Source organism: Typopeltis vanoorti, chromosome 5, assembly GCF_054136105.1.
Source record: "Typopeltis vanoorti isolate ZY-2024b chromosome 5, IOZ_Tvanoo_1.0, whole genome shotgun sequence".
In the NCBI taxonomy this organism is placed as follows: Eukaryota; Metazoa; Arthropoda; class Arachnida; order Uropygi; family Thelyphonidae; genus Typopeltis; species Typopeltis vanoorti.
In genome coordinates this window covers 142,506,031-142,527,280 of record NC_143553.1, presented here as the reverse complement: position 1 = coordinate 142,527,280, position 21,250 = coordinate 142,506,031, and positions in this window count along the sequence as shown.

Here is a 21,250-nt window from a genome sequence, read left to right as displayed (position 1 = left end):
TAAATGAATTTAATTCCTTGAAAATATTTCAGCTAAATTTAAGCTTGCTGAAATTTAATATGCTTGTCTTATGGATGATGTGTTTTATTATTCTTTTTCTCTTCTTTTAAAAGAGATTCAAAATGTATTAATATTGCCAAGGGATTTAATGTGAATAATACCTTATATATACAGACACAGTTGCATTATAATATAAAAGCATTTATATTATTTATATCCATATTATACCTTAAAACATATGCATACGTAAAATTTTCGTAATGACCATCATGAATCTAATTTTATGTAAAAACTTTTATTTTAATATGGAGAGCAATTGTATAGTATAATATACTCATCTTCATAAGGCTTCATTGCGCATAATTCACTCTATTTAGTATGTATTCATATGAAATATCTTCATAATAATCTTCCTTCATTTGCTTATTTGCCTTGCAAGAGCAGATTGACTATATTAATGCAAAAAATTATGATTATTATTTTATGTTAACCAGTGATATGATCTTTGCTCCTGCAGCATTGTGTGTCTCAAAATGTGACTCTTACTAATTTGCATAGTTTTGGTTGTTAGAGCTTATGCTCTTAATTGTTCTGTAACATAAAATGTTGATTTTTATCTTTGCCACATATATCAGATGTCTTGGTAATGAGTGAGTGCCAGTAACTAGTTGTATCAAATATTATTAAAAGTTGTAAATAAAGGTATTTCCAAAGAATTGTTCTTTTATGATTCACTCCCTCGAGGGCTTGATGGTTTTGTTATTTGCCACTTGATTTCAACAAATTCTGTCTGTGACAGAAGTAATTTTCTAGACTTTTTCTTTCAGATGAGTCAGCTGTTTTAGATGGAAAGTAGTGCTTTTTTTGCTATTCTGGTTTTGCTTTTGCAAAATAGACAAACCAACTTGCTAATGGATATGTTCTTGCCTTACGGATGCTTTGACTTCCGCAGCAGTAATTTAGAATACATTAAAGAATCCCTTACCTATGATATGAATTGTATGATGTAAGCCTTTGATGGATATCACATTGAAATTAATGAAAACTAAGAAAAATATTGTCTTCAGTAGTTCTCACATAACAAATAATGAATAGTTATTAATCATTATATTATTATAAATATTTGATTTCGAATTGGATCTGTGTGGTAAGTGAGGTGGCTTAGCATACATCATTTACATTAAAGTATATAGAATATGGAACAGTATTTCTTACAAGACAGAATCCCAGCATTTTCCTCACTTTTGGAAGCATCTCTGGAACTATTCTAAAGGAATGATTTTGAGCTGGTCTGTTGAATTCTGTTTAATTTCATTTATGTCTTAAAATCTTTCTTTTAAGTACAGATTTTAGCTTGGGGAATAAAAAATTCACAGGGGGCAGAATAGGGTGAGTGAAGTACAGTTGCAATGCTCTTTGGAGCCAGAAACTTGCAAGTTGAAAGAGCTTGAAGTCTTGCACAAGCTTTGCAGCAGTCCTTATTTCCAAAATCTTCCATCAGAATATGGTGGCAGGATCCAACTGAGATTGCTGTTTCACAGGCTAGCTTTCAAACTGTAATTTGCTGATCATTGGTGACTTTTTGCAAGCACAAGCCACTAAATCATTGGTGCAGGATATTGATGGTCTTCAACTTGAGAGTTTTCATTCGAAGTTCAACTGTCTTTGAACCACTCAAATGTGACTTAAGGCGTTATTTCTGAAAACTGTTTAGTCAAGTTTAACACAAAACTTGATGCATGAATGTTATTCATTAATTCCTGCCCTTGGGACACTCAAAAAAAGTAAAATAATTTGTGTCCATTCATCAAAGCATGCCGGGTGACTGAGTGATGCAATGACTTTGGGCTTGTTTTGTCATGTTACATGACATGTCTGTATATACATATGCTTAAAAGACACTAGCATGCAGTTTCTTTAATAATAATTGTCCAGAACTTTTTGAATAGACCTTGTATATCTTAATTGGAATACCACTTAATGATTGAAGTGAGAGAAAGAAAAATAGATGTGTCAACAAAATTGAATTCATCATTTAGAATTGATGATAGATATGTTTTTTCATTCAAGATATATTCAAGCATAGGCAAGGAAAGCCTAGATAGCAATAATCTAATACTTGTACCATCCAAAATATAGAAAAATAATATCTCATCAAATATCTGTATCTGAAAAGTTATCAACTTGATATTTTAGATCTTATGTAACAGCTTGATAAGTGAGTTGCTTCCTTCACACTAGCACTTTCTGATGCACCAGGGCATTCCTTTAGAATTTTGAAATTCTGGGTTATGGGACCTTGGTTTAACTCTGATGGCCTCTTCTGACTATAATCGCAGCTAAATGTTTCCAGACAGGGAAGACTGTTAGCAAGGGAAAATAACCAAAGTTTCCAGCAGACTGAAAGCCTATCATTTCCTGATGTGCTAAGGTTCTTTCCTAGACTTCTTACAGGTGATGAAACCATTTCTCCAGAAGATTTACCTAATAATAAAACATGACAAAATTATTTTCTCTGTTTAGTTGAAATATTCATCTACATATAGTATACAGTTTTATAGCAAAGTTTATCTTCATTGATTAAGATGTTTCCTCTGCAGTAATTCAAGCACCCATAATATTGGAATTGAATGTCACTTATACGGTGCCATCCCAACCATAAACTTTCCTAAGTTTTAGGTAGTGAAGATGGTTGTTTTAATTGTACATGCTTACCATCATTTCTTAAGCATTGGGTGTGTATTTTTTGACTTATCTAGAATATTTTCTGTGTCCATTACTTTGCTTTTCTATCTCATGAGCTCACTTTTTTTCTGTAAATTGATTTAATGATATTGGTGCAAGCCTTATCCACATAAGAAACAATCATTTAATTTTAAACAATCGTTTAAAAACATAACTCTTCCTTGATATTCTTAATTTGAATATGGAAATAGATCACAAAATAGGCAAAGCTGTTAGCTCACACCACAAAAGGTTGTTAACCTATAGTACATTACTAACCCTTAGCCTGCTCACTACTACTTCTTCAACCTTCTGGTTCTGTCCACTGTTGGACGAAGGTCTCCCCCATGATTTTCCAGATCACTGGGTTTTCTGCTTCTCCCATCCATCTCACTCCTGCAATTTGTTCCAGTTCATCTCTTCACCTTGCTCCATCCATTGGTTTCCACTCTGTTTTTTTCTAGTCCATCTCCTGTCACTGCATCTGGCAATATGGCCAGCCCATCTCCACTTAGCCTGTTTAATGTATTTTATAATATCCATGACACCTGTTTGAGATCTTATGAATTTTGTCCAGAAATTTGTCTTCCTATCTCTTAATGTTATTTTTAGCATACTTCTTTCCATGCGATGTTGTGTTGTTCTCAGCTTTTTGTTTAGGGCTTCTGTTAAAGTCCATGTTTCTCCTCCATATGTTAGGACAGGAAGTATGCACTGGTTGAAAGCTTTCCTTTTTAGATTCATAGGGATGTCACTTCTGAATGTCTCTCTCATTTTCCCATAAGCCATCCATCCAAGGTGAATTCTTCGTTCAATCTATTTTCTTTGGCACTCAAAGGATAACAATTGGCCCAAATATACATATGAAGTAACTTGTTCTATTTCATGGTTTTCAACTTTGATAGTTCTATAGTTTATGTATTTATTCATCATTATTTTTGTTTTTTTCTCTATTTATTTTTAATCCAATTTCTCTGGAGGCTTCATTTAGCTGATTTAGCCTTTCTTCCAGATCTTCAAGATTATCTGCTATCAGGACAATATCATCTGCAAATTTCAGATGATGCAGCCTTTCTCCATTTATGTTTATTTCTTTTTTCTCAATCAAGGCTTCTAAAGACTTCCTCTAGTGCAGCTGTAAATAATTTGGGAGATATGGTGTTGCCTTGCTGGATGCCTTTTTTGTATTGGGAACTTTTCACTGTTTTTATATAATTTAATTACAGACGTTGCATTATTATAAATATGTTTTAGTGTTTTAATATATGGTTTCTCAGTTCCCTGGGTTTCAAGTGCTTTTAGTGTTGCAGATGTTTTAACTGAATCAAAAAAGTCTATGTAGGTCAGACATAAGGGTTTATTCTATTCAATTGATTTTTCAATGAGCTGTCTTAATGTGTGAATATGGTCCAAAGTATTGTAATTCTTTCTAAATCCAGCTTGTTCACAGGATTGCATTCCCTCTAGTTTAGATTTTATTCTATTATTTATAATTTTTGTGAAAACTGTATATATGGTGGGGAGTAGGCTTATAGGTCCGTAGTTTTTAATTTCTTCCTTATTGGCTTTTTTAAAAATTAATATTAGAAGTGAATTGTTCCAATTTTTTGGAATTTTTCTCTGTTTTAGGCATTTATTAAAAGTTTAGTCAGCTGTTTGATTGCAGGACTTCCTCCCAGTTCTAAGAAGTCTACCATAATTCCATCTTCTCATGGGGCCTTTCCATTCTTCATTTCCACTCCACCTTGTAAGATCTCAGGGGCATCATGTTCTTCCTCACTGGAGTTATCCATAGATGATTCTTGGATGTCCCGGTCTTTGTCTGCATAGAGTTCAGTATAAAATTCCTGAATTCTTTTGATTATTGCATCTCTATTTTTTTTTATAAATTCACCATTTTTTCCTCTTACAGCAGGCTATTTCCTTTGTTCCAACTGATAATGTTTGTCTTAGGACCTTCATATTATTATTGTTTTCTATGGTTTCTTTAATTTTCCTAGTATTATACAATCTAAGTTCATGTTTCATCCTTTACGTATAGTTTTACAAATTTCTGCATATTCTATTTTATTGGTGTCATTCAAATCTCTTTTCATATCTCTTCTTTTCTTCATCAGATCTAAGGTTTCTTGTCTTAGTTTTTACTTTCCTTGGTGCTTTTTTACACCTCCTATTTCTAGTGCACAATTCAAGATAGATTTTGTTAATATTTCATTAGCATCATCGATGGTAGTAGCTGTGTTTAACTTTTTTTTAGTTCATTTTTGAGTGATTCTCTATAACTTTTATTGTGGTAGAGGTTTTGTAGATTCACTAAATTGGACTTTTTTCTTATGAGCTTATTCCATTCCCTTTTTTTGTTGATTCATACTTTTTCCCTTACTAGTCTGTGGTCACTTCCTGTGTTAAATCTATTAAGCACTTCAGTATTAATGTATTTTACAATATCCATGACACCTGTTTGACTCTCACTATACTAATCTGGAAATCTTGCACGAAAACCAAATAGGCAACTTTTTTTTGCCAATTTCAGGCCTCCAACAAGCAGCTTTGGGAATGGGGGGAAGCTTTATATTTAGTCTCCTGAGGAGAATTTCTACTCTTAATCCAGCCACTCTACTAATGTACTGTAGGCACCTTTTGTTGGTTAACACCTTTGCTTATTTTAATACCTATTTCCGTATTCATCTTAAATGTAGTGGTGAAATTCAACTACTGCATAAAGACATTCACGAACATCTATGCCAGTAAGATTTGAACTCTCAGCATGTTGGTTGAAGAGTAATGATGTATCCATTTAGCTAACCAGGCAGGCATAGCAAGTATGGCCTCGCTGTAACCAATTGCTGTGCCTAATGTGTATAGATACTCTTTATTATTGATTATATTTCAGTAATATCTATTATGTTTTATTTCTGCCTCAGTTGCATTATAAATATGATTCATGTCTCTGTAGATTACTTCATTTATTGCACTCTATAGTAATTTACTGTATCATCCAGAAATTGTCACCTTAACTCTTCATGTTTTCAAAGTATGAAATGCAATGGAATATCTGCATAATTTATTTTAATTACTGCTGTTAATTATTAAAATGAAATACTTTTGGTGGTTATTCAACAAGTTATTTAATGTAAATGAGTGCACTGAAAATATTCCTAATATATATCCTTATCATTATTACTTGACACCTCCAGGAAGTCCAAAGACTCGTCGAGGGAGGGTGCCTACGATACAACTGTCTCCACCACTTAATCCACCAATGAACTGTAACTACACCAATGCCATCTACTGCCCACCACCAGCACTACTATTTTCACAATTACAACCATCCATGCCCACAGCGGGATTCGAACCTGCAGCCTTTTGGCTGGCGAGCGGATATGCTAACCATTTGCCAACCATGCTGGCAATTATATATATATATATATATATATATAATTTTTTTGTTGGTAGCAATATGGCGAGACACTTCTAATTATTAATAGTTGCCCTTAATAGTTGTATATTTCTCAAATACTGTATTATGTACAGTAAATACTTACATATATTGCAGTCAGAACTGTTACTGATTATATTTAATAGCTGATTTTGATAATAATACTGTCAGAAAAATGCCAGAAATATTTCATACAAACAGCTTTGATTATATAGGTGCTATCGCTTCAGTATTAAATGTATAATTCAGTACGTTTTAATTTTTCTAATTTATGTGCAATAATTGAAGCAAAAATTATGACTGACAATAAATTATACAAATAAATAATTCAAGATAAACTTGTGGATTTATAAGTAAATTTAACATAAAACTTACACCTGTTTCACTCTGAATTGGCTGACAGCATTGTTGGGAATAAAATAAAAATAAAAATACTGAACATACAGCGAAATCTGAAAACAGCCATAATACATAAATGTATTAAAGACTTTCAAATAACATGAATTATAAGGTGTCCTGGTTTCTGATTAAGGTTCTTATGAACACTCTTCAGAAGATTCCTTAAAATGAAAGTTTTGACTTTCATTTCTGCAAAGCTAATTCATTTTATGTTTCTTAGAGAAGACATGCAATGAGCCCACTTTTATCTTTCCACATTATCTAAGTGTTCTTTCTTGCAGATTTCAAATTCTAGTCTGACCAATTTAAACCTTACTGCATAATGAGCCTGGACTTTTAATATACCTACAGGTATTTTTCAAATGGAACATAGTCTTTAGGTGTACATCAGAAATTCTGTAGAATGTTGATTGGTTTCAAGGCCATCCTAACGTTGACTTTTTTTTTTCCCTAAATAATAGTGTTGCCTTGAAATCCTGTCTATCTAGGATAAGGAGATGTGCCATTGTAATTAATTTCTGTAGTTGCAAGAGTTGGATTTTCAGATAATAATTTGTTTAGTAACATTTTGGACTAATCTAACCATTCAGAAGAAATTGGCTGACCAGGAATATAAGTTCCTCTTTTAGTTTAGTTTTGTGTTTTAAATTTGTTTTCTTTTGGTTTTTAAATTTGTGATAATACCTAACTTTAACTGAGAATGGTGAAAGGAGCTGGCATGTAGGGCTTTTTCTATAGAAAACATAAACATAAAAACATCTGACAGTAACAAACCTTGCCATTTGTATTTTTTGATAAAGATATCCAAAAGTGTTAGTTTGTCACCCTTTTCAGTCTCCAAAATAAACTTAAGTTTGGGGTGATGGTTGTTCAGGAAGTATAATGCTCAAATTTTTCCATAAACAAATTGAAGACTGGACAATAACAGGAAGCTAATTGCCAAACAATATTTCTCGGAAACTTTCTTTTCCAAGTAAAGAAGGAAGTTGGTAATGATGCAATGTCAGGAGAAAATAGTTCTGCAAGAATATCAACTGATTTCTCAACTGAAATGTTTGTGAATAACAACACAATGTTCAGGCCAGCTAAAATGTGTGAAGGGTAACTTGTTAATTGCGCTCTACAAAATGTGCCAAGTTTTTTTAAAGAGAGGTTTGATAAGGTTGAGTCTTAAGAAGCTTGGATAAATATTTGTAGAGAAGGTAGGTTAATTAACTTACGCCATTTGCTTTTGGATGAAGTGAAACATCTTTATTTTGTGTACCCCTATGCAACTTATGAGTGAAAGTCTTTCTTAAGTTGTTTTTTAAGATCTTCTAAGAAACCAGTTATGCTAACAATCTGATCATTAGTCCTAATATATGAAGACCTATTAAGATCATTCTGTTTGCAGATTCCCTGTCTATAGATAAAGTAGTTATAAACCTGTCAAATTACAGACTTAATCAGGTAGACTGTTCAGTTTTGAGTAAAGGTTTTGGTTTCACATTACAACAACATTGACTGATACTAAGATTTCCTCTTTTATTGGACTCTTCCATATATTTGGAAACACTGTGATCTTATCTTTGCATATTAGGACTAATCTGATCTGTAGTACAATTGCTTTTTCAGAAGATCTTAAAAAAGCAATTAAAATCAAGACATCTTATCACTGCTAGATTATATGACTGTTGAAAGTTTATTTTTCACTTGGTTAGACTATAATAAATTTAGTTTAATCCTTTATCCAAGTGTGAGCAAACAAAGTTTGCAACCTAAAGATACTTTCAGGCGAAAACTTTGTTTGCTGTATTATGTACTAGGGTAAGGTAGTACAACACCGGGAAACTCGTTGCAAAGGTAGAGCAAGCTAACATCACTCCTATCTCGGTATCTCCCATAATGCAAAACACATCTCCTTGCAGATATGTATAATGTTATGCATTAAGGGGAGGGCCACTACCCAGACTAGTTTCGACCTTTATTGAGGTCTCTTCAGTGAGAGCCAGGTCCAGATGTGGAGTTTTTTAAAAACCAGCATCTCGAATGCCCTGGTGGGAATGAAGATGACGCTATTTGGATTGATTGACAATGCACACAAGGAAACTGCTCTCGAGACCGGAAGTAGCAATAGCGAATAGGAGATTCTTGGTAAGTCACACCAATTTTCAGTTTTTTTTAAATTGTGATGATATTATGATTCCGAAGTAATGAAACTGTTTTCGTTTAATTATATAGGCATTATCACTAAAGATTCAAATATATTGCATGATGAAGATGAGCAGCCAATTGCATAAATAACATTGATAATCAAAATTTAAATGCATTCATTTTATAATGTGAGCAGTTTATTTATTTATTTGTGTGGGGTCCCCCCCTCCTATCCGTAAGGACATTGAGCCCACTTAAATGAGGGATTAAGTATATGTATTTCATGACTAAATTCGTGTGTGTTCACAGGGTCTTTGTCTGTTCTGAGGGACGAAACACCTGAGTTTCCAGGTGAAAAAAACCTCTACCTCTGTATGAGACCAGATAAAGGTTCCTCACATCTTGGATGGGAATGGAATCCAGGTCTTTCTGACCAAACAGCTTCATCTATACCAGCTGAGCTGTGAGGGCTCTATGTGAACAATTAAAGTTATAACAAATACTGAGGATTTTAATTACAAATGTCAATTTAGTTTTTCCTGAAAAACTTTAGTTTCCAAAAATCTCCATATATATATATTGCATCACGATTTTTTAACTTTAATTTTGAGGTAATCTACCTCTGTATGAGACCAGATAAAGGTTCCTCACATCTTGGATGGGAATGGAATCCAGGTCTTTCTGACCAAACAGCTTCATCTATACCAGCTGAGCTGTGAGGGCTCTATGTGAACAATTAAAGTTATAACAAATACTGAGGATTTTAATTACAAATGTCAATTTAGTTTTTCCTGAAAAACTTTAGTTTCCAAAAATCTCCATATATATATATTGCATCACGATTTTTTAACTTTAATTTTGAGGTAAAATGTTAGTTATATTTGTGTAAATACCATAACAGCATAATATCTAGGTACTCGTTAGCAACTTAATATTTGGATCAGACTTTGAAATTAGTCATATCCGTGACTAATCATGTCGGCATAGTTATTGCATTCACTGCATACATTCAGTTATGGAACATGGACTATGACCAATAAAACATACCATACTTTTCATATTTGCAAAATTACTTTTGAATATTTAACTGGCTTTTAAATAAGATTGAAATGTCAAATCTTTACTTTCATTTTTTTTTTCATTTAAAAAAAAAAATCTTTGTTGAAAGAGGTATTATAGGAAATAACAAACCTCTTCGGCTTTGTTAGAGCCATAAAATTTATCTGTTGTGGTCTTGATTCGTATTCCTTAAAATAATTTGCTTTTAGCATCAATTGCTTGTAATCAATCGACCGAATTCAAATTTATCTGCTGGTCAATGCTGCTGTTAGCATTCTCTATTACGTTCATAGATGTGTGAATTCTTGCACTAATTTGTTAATTTTTCAGTCAGAAGAGTTTTAGGAGAAAAATACCTGTCATCTTTATCTGCGACTTCACTGTTCTGTCTGAGGGAAATTTAACATTCTTCCTATCCCAGACAAAGTCAAGATTTAACACCTAGATATCTTTTTAAGCAAGTGATGTCTGGAAAACTCTTCCTTAACCAAAAAATATTTGTTGAGATATATTTAAACTATTATGTTACAACTATTCTTGTAAATTGTATCGTTAATGGGATCATAAGTTAACTCTTTTGTAAGCACTGGAAATTATCAGCAGTGAATAGTGTACTTATTTTTGTAGTTCTGTGTGCTTCTTACTTTATGGTTTTGCTAACCAGTAAAATGATTATTGTTAATTATGCTTTTGATTACTGTATAAAATTTCAGAAGTTTGGAGAATATTGCCCGGATATAGGCCACATTTTGAAATCCCTGTCATTCATATACTTTTTTTTTTGTGGATCTTATTACTACTTACTACTTAATCCTCTTCACTCCACCTGGGAGCATAGGTCTTCTGCCACCATTTTCCACCAGACTCTGTTTTTTTGCTTCTGCTTTTATTTGGTTTCAGTTTTTATTAATATTTGTTATTTCTTTCAGTATTGTTCTTTTCCATGTTTCTCTTGGCCTTCCTCGTCTTCTTTTACCCTGTGGGTTCCAATCTAGAGCCTGTTTTACTATTATTTTATTTTCTTTCCTCAATACATGCCCTAACCATCTATATTTCCTTTCACATATCTGTTGCAACATAGGTTTCTGGTTTATTCTCTGCCATAATTCTTCGTTTGATATTTGTTTTGGCCAATATATTCCCAGTATCATTCTTAAACACTTGTTTAGGAAGACCTGGGCACTGTTAACTATCTTTTTGTTTAACAACCAAGTTTCTGATCCATACATTAGTATTGCCTTTACATTTGAGTTAAATATTCTCATTTTAGTTTTTTTAGACAAATTCTTGTTTTTCCAAATATTTCTAGGTTGGTTGAAAGTTGAATAAGCCAGCTATTTCCTTCTATTTATATCTTGAGTAGTTCCTCCTTTTATTGATACTATTGAACCAAGGTATATGAATTGTTCTACTTCTTTAAGCAGTATTTCTTCTATTGTTATTTGTTTATTTTGTTTTGCATTTATTTTCATCAACATTGTTTTATTTTTATTTATCCTAAGACCAACTTTTTTGGCTGTTTCTACAAGTGTTGTTGTTTTTTGTTCTATATGTTGATGCTTCTGTGAAAGTAAGGAGATATCATCTGCAAAATCTAGATTGTGGAGTCGGTTTTGAAGTAACCATTGTAATCCTGTATTTCCATGAGATACTTTTCTCATCACCCAGTCTACGACAATTAAAAACATAGGGGAGAGTATACAACCTTGCCTTACTCCTGTCTTTGTTTTAAATGGTTCTGAGAGGGTATTTTCATGTATTACTTTAATTTCAAAATCTTCATACATTTTTTTAATTATTCTTCTTATTTTTTCTGAGAGTCCATAATTTCTAAGTAATTTCCATAGGGAAGATCTATTTATACTGTCGAATGCCTATTCAAAATCGATAAAATTTAAATATAAGCTTGCCTGCCATTCCAATGATTGTTCAATAATAATTCGTAAAGTAGCAATGTGGTTGGTGAATGAGCTATTGGCTCTAAATCCTGCCTGTTCTAGTCTTAGTTGTTTTTCTATTTCTATTTTGAATCTTTCTAGTATTATCCTTGCTAGTATTTTACTTATAACACTCAGCAATGTTATACCTCTCCAATTTTTGCATTCAGATAGGTTCCCTTTTTTGAGTAATTTAACCAGTATTCCATTCCTTAGGCCACTTTTCTTTCTGCCATATCTCAGCTATAAGTTTTGGATTTGCTTTTAGATTTGCCTCGTGTTCTATTTTCTTCATCCGGTATCACATTTTGGAAGGTTTCAGTTTGCATAGCAAAGATTTTTTTCTGAGACTGGGTTGCTAGCCCTGCACTCAGTCCTCCCCATTTATCTGGGCTTGGGACCGGCATGTCAAGTTTTCACTAAGCATGGGTGGGTTGGATTTTATTACAAACATTTCATAACATTGTAATTGAAACGTCAATTATAATGAGAAACTTCCATCTCTGGTAACATTATTACCAGAGATGAAAGTTTCTTAAGTACCTTCACCCTCTCAAAGCAAGTTAATGAACATGTACATTCAAAACTTTACTTTATGTAAAATTTTAAATGTTCATGTTTTCACTTCCATTCTTCTTTAGTTTGTGTTGGATTAGAAATAAAAGTTTAAAAAATATATATACAGTGGTATCTCGCTAATCCAAACTAATAAAAACCGTGCTCGTTTGGATTAGCGAATTTTCCCCCAAGAGACAACAATAACTAGCATTTAAAACAAAAATAATAAGATCCTAATGGTACATCAATTTAATTCTGTAAATAAATGAGGTAACTGATAGAAAAAAAAGCTACTGTAATGTAAAACTTAAACAATACAGTACACAAGTTTATTTTAGTAAAAAATTTAGTATGTACCTATATTGTTGAGGATTCTGATTTAATAAAATCGCATAGTTCAGTACATAACATAATTTGCGTAAAAAAAATATCACTTTCTTGTACACAACACAAAAAAAGTTTTTTTTTTTTTTTAATTTCTTTGTAAAAAAGTCACTGATTTTCTTTTGATTCTTCGAAGCTAAACTTTTTTCGAATACTTCTTCTTGGAGCTGCATTAGCAATAAAATTTTGTAAAATGGCATATCATTCTGCTTAGCCCATTATATACACACATTAAAACTGTCAACTGCCTCTTCATGTTTTACTTTTTTTTTTTTCCTCGAGTTCTTTATCATTATCGTCTTCTAATTCATTCTGTAGCGCCATATTTATAATTTCGGCATCTGATTTGATTTCAAATTCAGTGATTCATGCCGACAATGCAGTACGTACTGTACAGTATATAAAAAAAAGCAAACATGAACACACACAATAAATCAAAATAGGTTTACAATATAACCGTACAATTGACAGTATGAAAAAAATACCGTACTGTAATAATAATAGTTAAAATAATAATTATTAAATAAAAATAATAGTGCGTAAAAGAATAATATGTAATAAAACTTTTTTTCTTTCAAACCGTAGTTCGGATTACTGGTCCGACTAAAGAGGTTCAGATTAGCGAGATACCACTGTATATATATATATATATTATATATATATATATATATATATATATATATATGAAATCTCACTCTGTGAGAAACTGGTATTTACCATAAGCCACAAGAACTTGTTTCGCTTTGGTAAGTGACCATGGTGCAAGCTTTTACCAGATGTTTGAGTCTTCATGGAAATGACAATTCATATTTCAGCAGTGTTGCAAGAGGTTAATTTTTTGCATGTAAACTTCATTTGAGAACATTCAGTTCCCATCGAAATCCTGTCTAATTGAAAGGGGGAGAAGAGAAAGAAAAAGAAAGGAACTAAAAAAGTTAAGCAAATCGAATTTTATCAAGAGTAATAGATAGGTCAGTTCAGTGAAATAAATGAAATCATTGTTTTGATTTCATCCATATTTGTAATAAAATTTAAATTGTAAAACAGTATGGAATAAAGCTTATTTTTTAATAATTATGTATTGTTATAATTACCTTGATATGTGGCCACTCAGTATTCAGCTAGCACTATGAATGAACATCTCTGCAACTTGTCACAAAATGTTGTGGCAGCAGGATAGCCTGTTGACTCAAAAGAGATGAACAGTAAGTATGTGCGACATGACTATATATTGTCAGTTACTCTTATGTTTACATTAAATTATAAATTGATGCATATGCATAAATTATGCCTTTCAAGCGTATTAAAAAAAGCCCCAAAACTATGCTTTTTTGGTATTTTATGGTATTCTGACTACATAGATACCAAAATGTTCTTCATTCTCCCATTAGATGGCATGCTAAAATTATCCTGTTTCCAGTTACTTTCCATCAGAACATGACAACATGGATTTAAACCACAAGATATGTTATTTTTCTTTCTGTTGAAATGCGTGGGTTTAAATTGTGTAAAGGATGCAATGACAATTTTCTGGGACTTTTTAACTGAAGCAGTTAGCCAATCTCAGATGAATGTTGGAAGTGGGTTCTGTTTACAAAAGAAAAACCAGCTCATGGATACAGCATAATCAGCAGTCACATATCGTGGCCTTAGCTGCCATGTTGTTAATATCAGACTAGGTAGTTGTATGGAGAATCCATCATAGAGAATATTCTTATCTTGTCTTCTTGTTATTACCAAGCAATGTTGCTTTTATAAATAATGATTGCTAGGATAGGACAGTTCATCCTATCTCCATAGTCTGTTCTGTCTTGCAGTTGTATGTTTTCTCTGATCATTTTCTGTTCGCAGGTAGTGGAGGGACTAGTTTCTGAGTTGAAAGTCCTGCAAACTCTGCATAAGACAAGATGACTCATTTTCAGTTTAAAAACACGAACATTCCTTTTCTTGAATAGGATTGAAACCCAAGATCTTTCAAATTAAAGGGTCCATGTTCTGACTACAAGTGAATGCATTTCAGAGAATAGTTTGTTTCTTTCTTTCTTAACTTGAATAGCATAGTAATTGTCTCTTCTTGAATTTCGAAAAGTAAAATATTGAAATACTCCAGTATTTTAAAAAATATGACTAGTAAAACATTTCAGCTACTTAGGCACGATTTTTACTGAAGATGGTAAATTAAATATGGAAATAGACAACAGAATCAACAAAGCGGGTATGGTAGGCAGTCAATTGAATAAATTCATATGGAATAAGAGAGAAATTAGTCGGAACACTAAATTAGCTGTATACACTAAGTTAGCTGTTGGATCTGAGAGCTGGGTCAGAAGTAAAACACTTCACCGAAGACTAGAGACCACAGATATGAGAGTCCTGAGAAAGATTAGAGGTGTGAACAGATGGCATCAATGGCAATATCATATTAAAAACAAGGATATTAGGAAAGAACTTGACATTGTCAACATCCAGGAATGCGTTGGCAGAGCTAATCTCAGGTGGTATGGTCACTTAAACAGAATGGGCGAGGAAAGATTAGCAAAACAAGTGTTCTCTGCCAGGTTGGCAGGAAAACGACCCATAGGAAGACCAAGATATAGGTGGATTGATATGGTACAAAGTGCTTTAGACGATAGAAATATAAGATCTGATAATGTTGGAGTCTTGACAAGTAACAGACTGATTTGGAGGAAAATTGTAGATAGGAAGTTAGTAATGATGTAAATTTTTCATGTAGTACTATCATGTCCTGTACACCCCTTGAGGGTACATGTCAGGAATTTGATGACGATGATGACTAGAAAATTTTGCAATTAGTAATATTAGCTTTTCTTTTTTTACTGTGTTCTCTCTTCTATCCAGAATCTGTATATTTGTCAGTATCACTACTGTCAGTCACGTGAAGACTTTTGTCTCTACCTTCTCCCCCTTTTTTTGAATCCCACTTAAATATCTTTTCCATAGTTTCATCAAGGTTCTTACATGTTCATTCTAAAAAGTTTTTTTGATATCCTATCATTGTGGTATGCTTTTCATGTGACTAAAACTTGGTTGTGTTTAAGTTGTCAGTTTCTACATAAATATATTTATTTATAGAAATTAATAATGTATTATCCTCTTTGCTGTAATAGCTACTTTTATAATAACTGTCTAAACAGCCACACAGATAAAATATATCAAAAATATATGCTTCATATCCATGTTCTTGCATTCTTATTTCTATAATATCCAAAGGTTATATTGACTTCAATGGACACTTTGCATTCATGTAATTATGGACGTATATATACATGTCAAGGCTAGCAGGGTGTTTAAAGCATTAGTAAGTTATGCAGGTGGTCATCTTAGATGTACCATAATTTTATATTTCTGTTTCTCTCACAGATGGTTTTTTTGTTTAGTTTGGAACTTGGTATTGACCACTGCAACGTTTTTGCATTATTCTCTTGAAACTCAGTTTTTTCATCCCTCTGAAGAGGCATATCTATGTTAATTTGCAATGCATTCTCTACTAGAGAACATGCAATTAGCAGACATAATATACTATGCTCATAACCATGGTTGCTTTGGCTATGAGCATAATATATTATTAGTATGTATAGTATATTATTATATTAGAACTTTAAGCAGGTGAATGGTAATAAATATTTGTATTTAACATACCAGTAGCATTTTGTGGAGACCCTTTATTTCAATGTAGCTTTATCCTAATTAATCAATTACCTTCCCTCTCTTTCATAACTTGCATTTTACTCCTTACCATATGAAGCTTCATTGGTTTATTGAACAGATTTCTCTCTTATCTTTCTGAAGAGACGAATCAATCTTTCCAATTTTTTTTTCTTTTCTAGAATTTCATCCATAAAATTTTGAAAAAATGAAGGTGGTTGATTGGTTGGAATGATGGCTATGTACATGTAGCCTGTATATTATTCATTAATTGCATCTGTTGTATAGCTGTTAATGTTTTGTCAGGATCTGAACTCAGCTCGTTCACCAGATAGCATTTATCCTGTTAACCTTGTAACTTGAACAAATAGGGAAACAGCATTCTTTTGCTTATATCATTAGTGTTTTCTTTCAATTTTTCTAACATTGAAAACAGTGGAGATGGTATGTGCATTCTCCTATATAACCCCTTCAGTTCTTACTGCTGCCTTATAATTTAAATATATGCTATGTATTTCCCAATATAAATTCCCCTTTAGCATTTCACCAAACCTTCTTTGGATATCAGTGAAAATTATTATTATTACGGGCAACTCCAAGGAGTCCTTAGACTCATCGAGGGAGGTCCTAAACATCATGTCAAGAACTATTCAGCATTTGCACAGTATCTATCATACTTTGCTTTAAACTCATTCACAGTCATGGTGCCCACAATAGACTCTGGCAATCTATTTCACTCATTCACCACTCCAAGGGAAAAAACTAGTTCTAACACCCTTGCTAACTACACTCTTACTCAGTTTCCATGGGTGGTCCCTAGTTCTTACAAGATTACTTCAGAGTAATCTTGTAAGAACCCCCTCAGTAATTTGAATGTCTCAATCATATCACCCCTTTTCTGCCTATCAACCAGTTTCTGTAACCCACAAATCTTCAACCTATTCTCTTAAGGTTCATTCCATAGACCTGCTACCATCTTGGTCACTTGCTTCTGGATCCTCTCCACCTCCCCATCACCAAAAAACTGGAACCCAGATCTGCATGCAGTAGTCAAGATGGGGTCTTATCAAGGCTCAATAAAGAGGAACAATAACCTGCTTGTCTCTTCTCGTCAAAGTATTCTTCAGTAACCAAGTGATCTGATAAGCTGTTTTAGCCATTTTTGCTATATATCCCCAAAACTTTAACTCCCTATCTGCTAACACTCCCAAGTCTCTGGCCTCATCAATTTCCTGGAGCACAGTTCCACTAATGTGGTATACTACTGATAATCTTTTCACCCCAAAATGCATAACCTTACATTTTGCCACATTAAACTGATGTCCATTCTCCTTTGCCCATCTATTCAAATCATCCTGCAAAATTTTGAACATTATCTGTATTAACTATTGCTCTACCCAACATGGCATCATTGGCAAATAACTGAACAGTTCCTCTCAGATCCTTTCTTATAGCGTTAATGGACAAAATAAATAGCAGTGGTCCAAGAACAGAACCCTACGGCATCCCACTAGTCACAAGCCTTCTTTTGGACTCTACTCTTGAATAAACTACTCTCTAATATCTCTGCATCAACCATCCTCCTATTCATCTCACCAATCTTATATCCATACCCATGTGCTGCAGTTTACTGATTAGAATTCCATTATATCCTGTCAAAGGCCTTTGCAAAGTCCAACAGTGTCATTGTATTATAATGATATTCTTTCCATATTCCTATATTCCTGCTGATTTCCACCATCTGCTTGAATCTGAAGAAATTAAGTCATCACATTCTTATATGATGACTTAATTTCTTAAGTCATTTTTTAACTGATTTTTTTTTATAATTCTTTCAGCTATTTCTGGTAACCGAGCATCAGGGTTTTTTTTTTAATGTGAACCCTATCTGCAAAAGTAATGCTAATACACTAATATGAATATAATATGTAACTCACCCATAGTAATACCAATGTACTACAATGGATGAGTTAAGGTTAGATAATTCAGAAACCTTGATATGGAAACTAAAAGTGGAAGTTTTTCAATATTCAAAGCAAGGTAGTTGTCTCCCACTGGGTGATAAAATTCATCTACTGCCCAAAGACTTTCACAAACATTCCATATACACACATTGGATTTGAACCAACAGCGAGTCGGTTGGAGAACAAATAGCTGTTCACGCAGCAACCAGGCTATCGCTGTAGTTTTAGAAACTTTTTTGTCTGATTTTGAAGAGGGGATACAGTTATGTTTGTTCTGGTTGGACAGAACATTCTTGTATGACTTTCTCTTTTTGACAATGCTTTTAATTTTGAATTTGACTTAATTACCTAACAATTATTTACATTATATGCTTAGACTTCTGAAAATTTTTTCCAACTTTCTTTTTCCTTAACCACACTCTATTTTGTATTCATTGCTGATTTTCATACCAAATTTGAGAAATCTTGCAGATATGTACTGGATTTATTTAAGAATGATATTTTCTGCACGGTGTAAACAGCTGACATTAACATCTTTAATTTCAGGTTTAATGCCACTTTCCTTCATGTGATCCATATAAATGATGAAAAACCATGGAGATGGTATTTGCCTTCTCCTATACCTCCTTCAATTCACCGCTGCCTTACAATTTAAATATAGACTATGTATTGCCCAATATAAATTCTCATTTACACCATATACATGTAGTGTTTGAAAGCCTTTCCTTTTGGTGCCTTGTCATATGCCTTTTCTGGATCTGTAAAACTTAAATGCAGATCCTTGTTACATGCAGCGATTTCTCAATTGTTTTTAAATTAAAAATCCGATTGTGACAACGTCTATTTGTCCTGAACCAGCTGTTTTTTCTTCTAAGTTTCTCTTCTCAAGTATGCTTGTACTAGTTTTACCTGTAACTCAGTGTATGGGAATTCCTCTGTAATTCTCATGTTCAATTTCCCTTTCATGGATGGATGCATTGAGAAATCTACTCTAATCATCCAAAATTCTACCTACCATCCTTTCTAAATTTTGTAGTGCAGCCTCTGTACAACTTTATCTCCATATTTGAGCATATCTACTTGACATTTACTGTGGTTTATCTTTAGCCTTCATGTCACTGTTATCATCTCTGATTCCTTTTAATGGTCTTTCCTCCATTTCTAAGCTTCTTCAATAGCCTCTAGGACATTTTGCTATCTTCCTGATATTCATCTTCTGTTTAGCTATAAACGTGTGGACAGACTTATGTGTTCGTCGAACATGTTGTTTATTATTTTAACGGTATAATAGAAACACAGAAACTAAGTAAATAATTAATTTATTAACTTGATGCTGGTATTATAACCAGCATCTTCAGAGCACAAAAACACTGTTTGTCACAATACGCGAGACTAAAACAACATGGTGTACTTAAACAAAATTGTAGCAGCAACACAAAGACTAGAGTCCTGATTTTGGCGCCCTCTATCTGGAAAAAAAAAAAAAAAAAACGCTATCATATATTACTAGAGTCCTAGAAAAGTGCTAGTTTTTTCTTAATATGACTGTCTCCCAGATCTTCGGCAAGTTAATACAGCCATATTTGTTGAGATTTGGAGTGTGTTTTAGGGCTTCTGTCACCTCTAAGAACAATCTCTGATTTATATGGGTTTCTGTGTAGTACTTTTGTGTTTTTCCAGTTGATCCTGTGTGCAGGGGTATCCAGAGCATGGTCTGCTAGGCCCGACTTCCCATAATGATATCTCCGGATGTATCGTTTATGTTCGCTGATGCGGATATTCACAGTTCTTCCTGTTTGACTGTAGTAGGCTTGATTGCATGAGCAGGGTACTTGGTAGACTCCTGGATGTGATAAAGGAGGAATGCTGTCCTTGGGTGAGCGGATGAGGGTGGCTAATTTGCTACATGGTCTGAATGTAGTGCGTAGTTTATGTTTATTGAGAATTCTTGAGATCTTTTCGGATGTGCCTTTAATGTAAGGGATGGTGACTGTTTTGTTGTAGTTCTCTGTGGTGGATGGTGGGAGGGGTTTCTTAGGAGTGTTTAGTATTTTGTTTATTTTTTGTGGATTGTAGCCGTTGGCCAAGAAGGTGTGGCATAAGTGAGTCAGTTCAGCAGTAAGAGCCTTGTCATTTGAACAGATTGTTCTCGCTCTATGGGTTAGCGTTTTTAATATGCCATATTGTTGAGAAGGATGATGGTGTGATTGTTTGTGTAATTGTTTGTATCTGCCTGTATGCGTGGGTTTTCTGAAAACTGAAAATGATAAGGAACCATCTGGGAGACGTGTGATGAGTGTATCCAGGAAGGGCAGACAGTTGTTGGCTTCCAGTTCCATAGTAAAGTGGATTTTTGGATGTTGGCTATTTAAATGTGCTAAGAATGTTTTCAATGTCTCAGGGCCATGTGGCCAAATAGCAAGCACATCATCAACATAGCGTAGCCGTAGTAGGCTTGATTGCATGAGCATGATCAATACAGCCACTCTCAAACCAACACTTTGGCTATGCTATGTTGATGATGTGCTTGCTATTTGGCCACATGGCCCTGAGACATTGAAAACATTCTTAGCACATTTAAATAGCCAACATCCAAAAATCCACTTTACTATGGAACTGGAAGCCAACAACTGTCTGCCCTTCCTGAATATCCGCATCAGTGAACATAAACGATACGTCCGGAAATATCATTATGGGAAGTCGGGCCTAGCAGACCATGCTCTGGATACCCCTGCACACAGGATCAACTGGAAAAACACAAAAGTACTACACAGAAACCCATATAAATCAGAGAGATTGTTCTTAGAGGCGACAGAAGCCCTAAAACACACTCCAAATCTCAACAAATATGGCTGTATTAACTTGCCGAAGATCTGGGAGACAGTCATATTAAGAAAAAACTAGCACTTTTCTAGGACTCTAGTAATATATGATATCGTTTTTTTTTTTTTTTTCAGATAGAGGGCGCCAAAATCAGGACTCTAGTC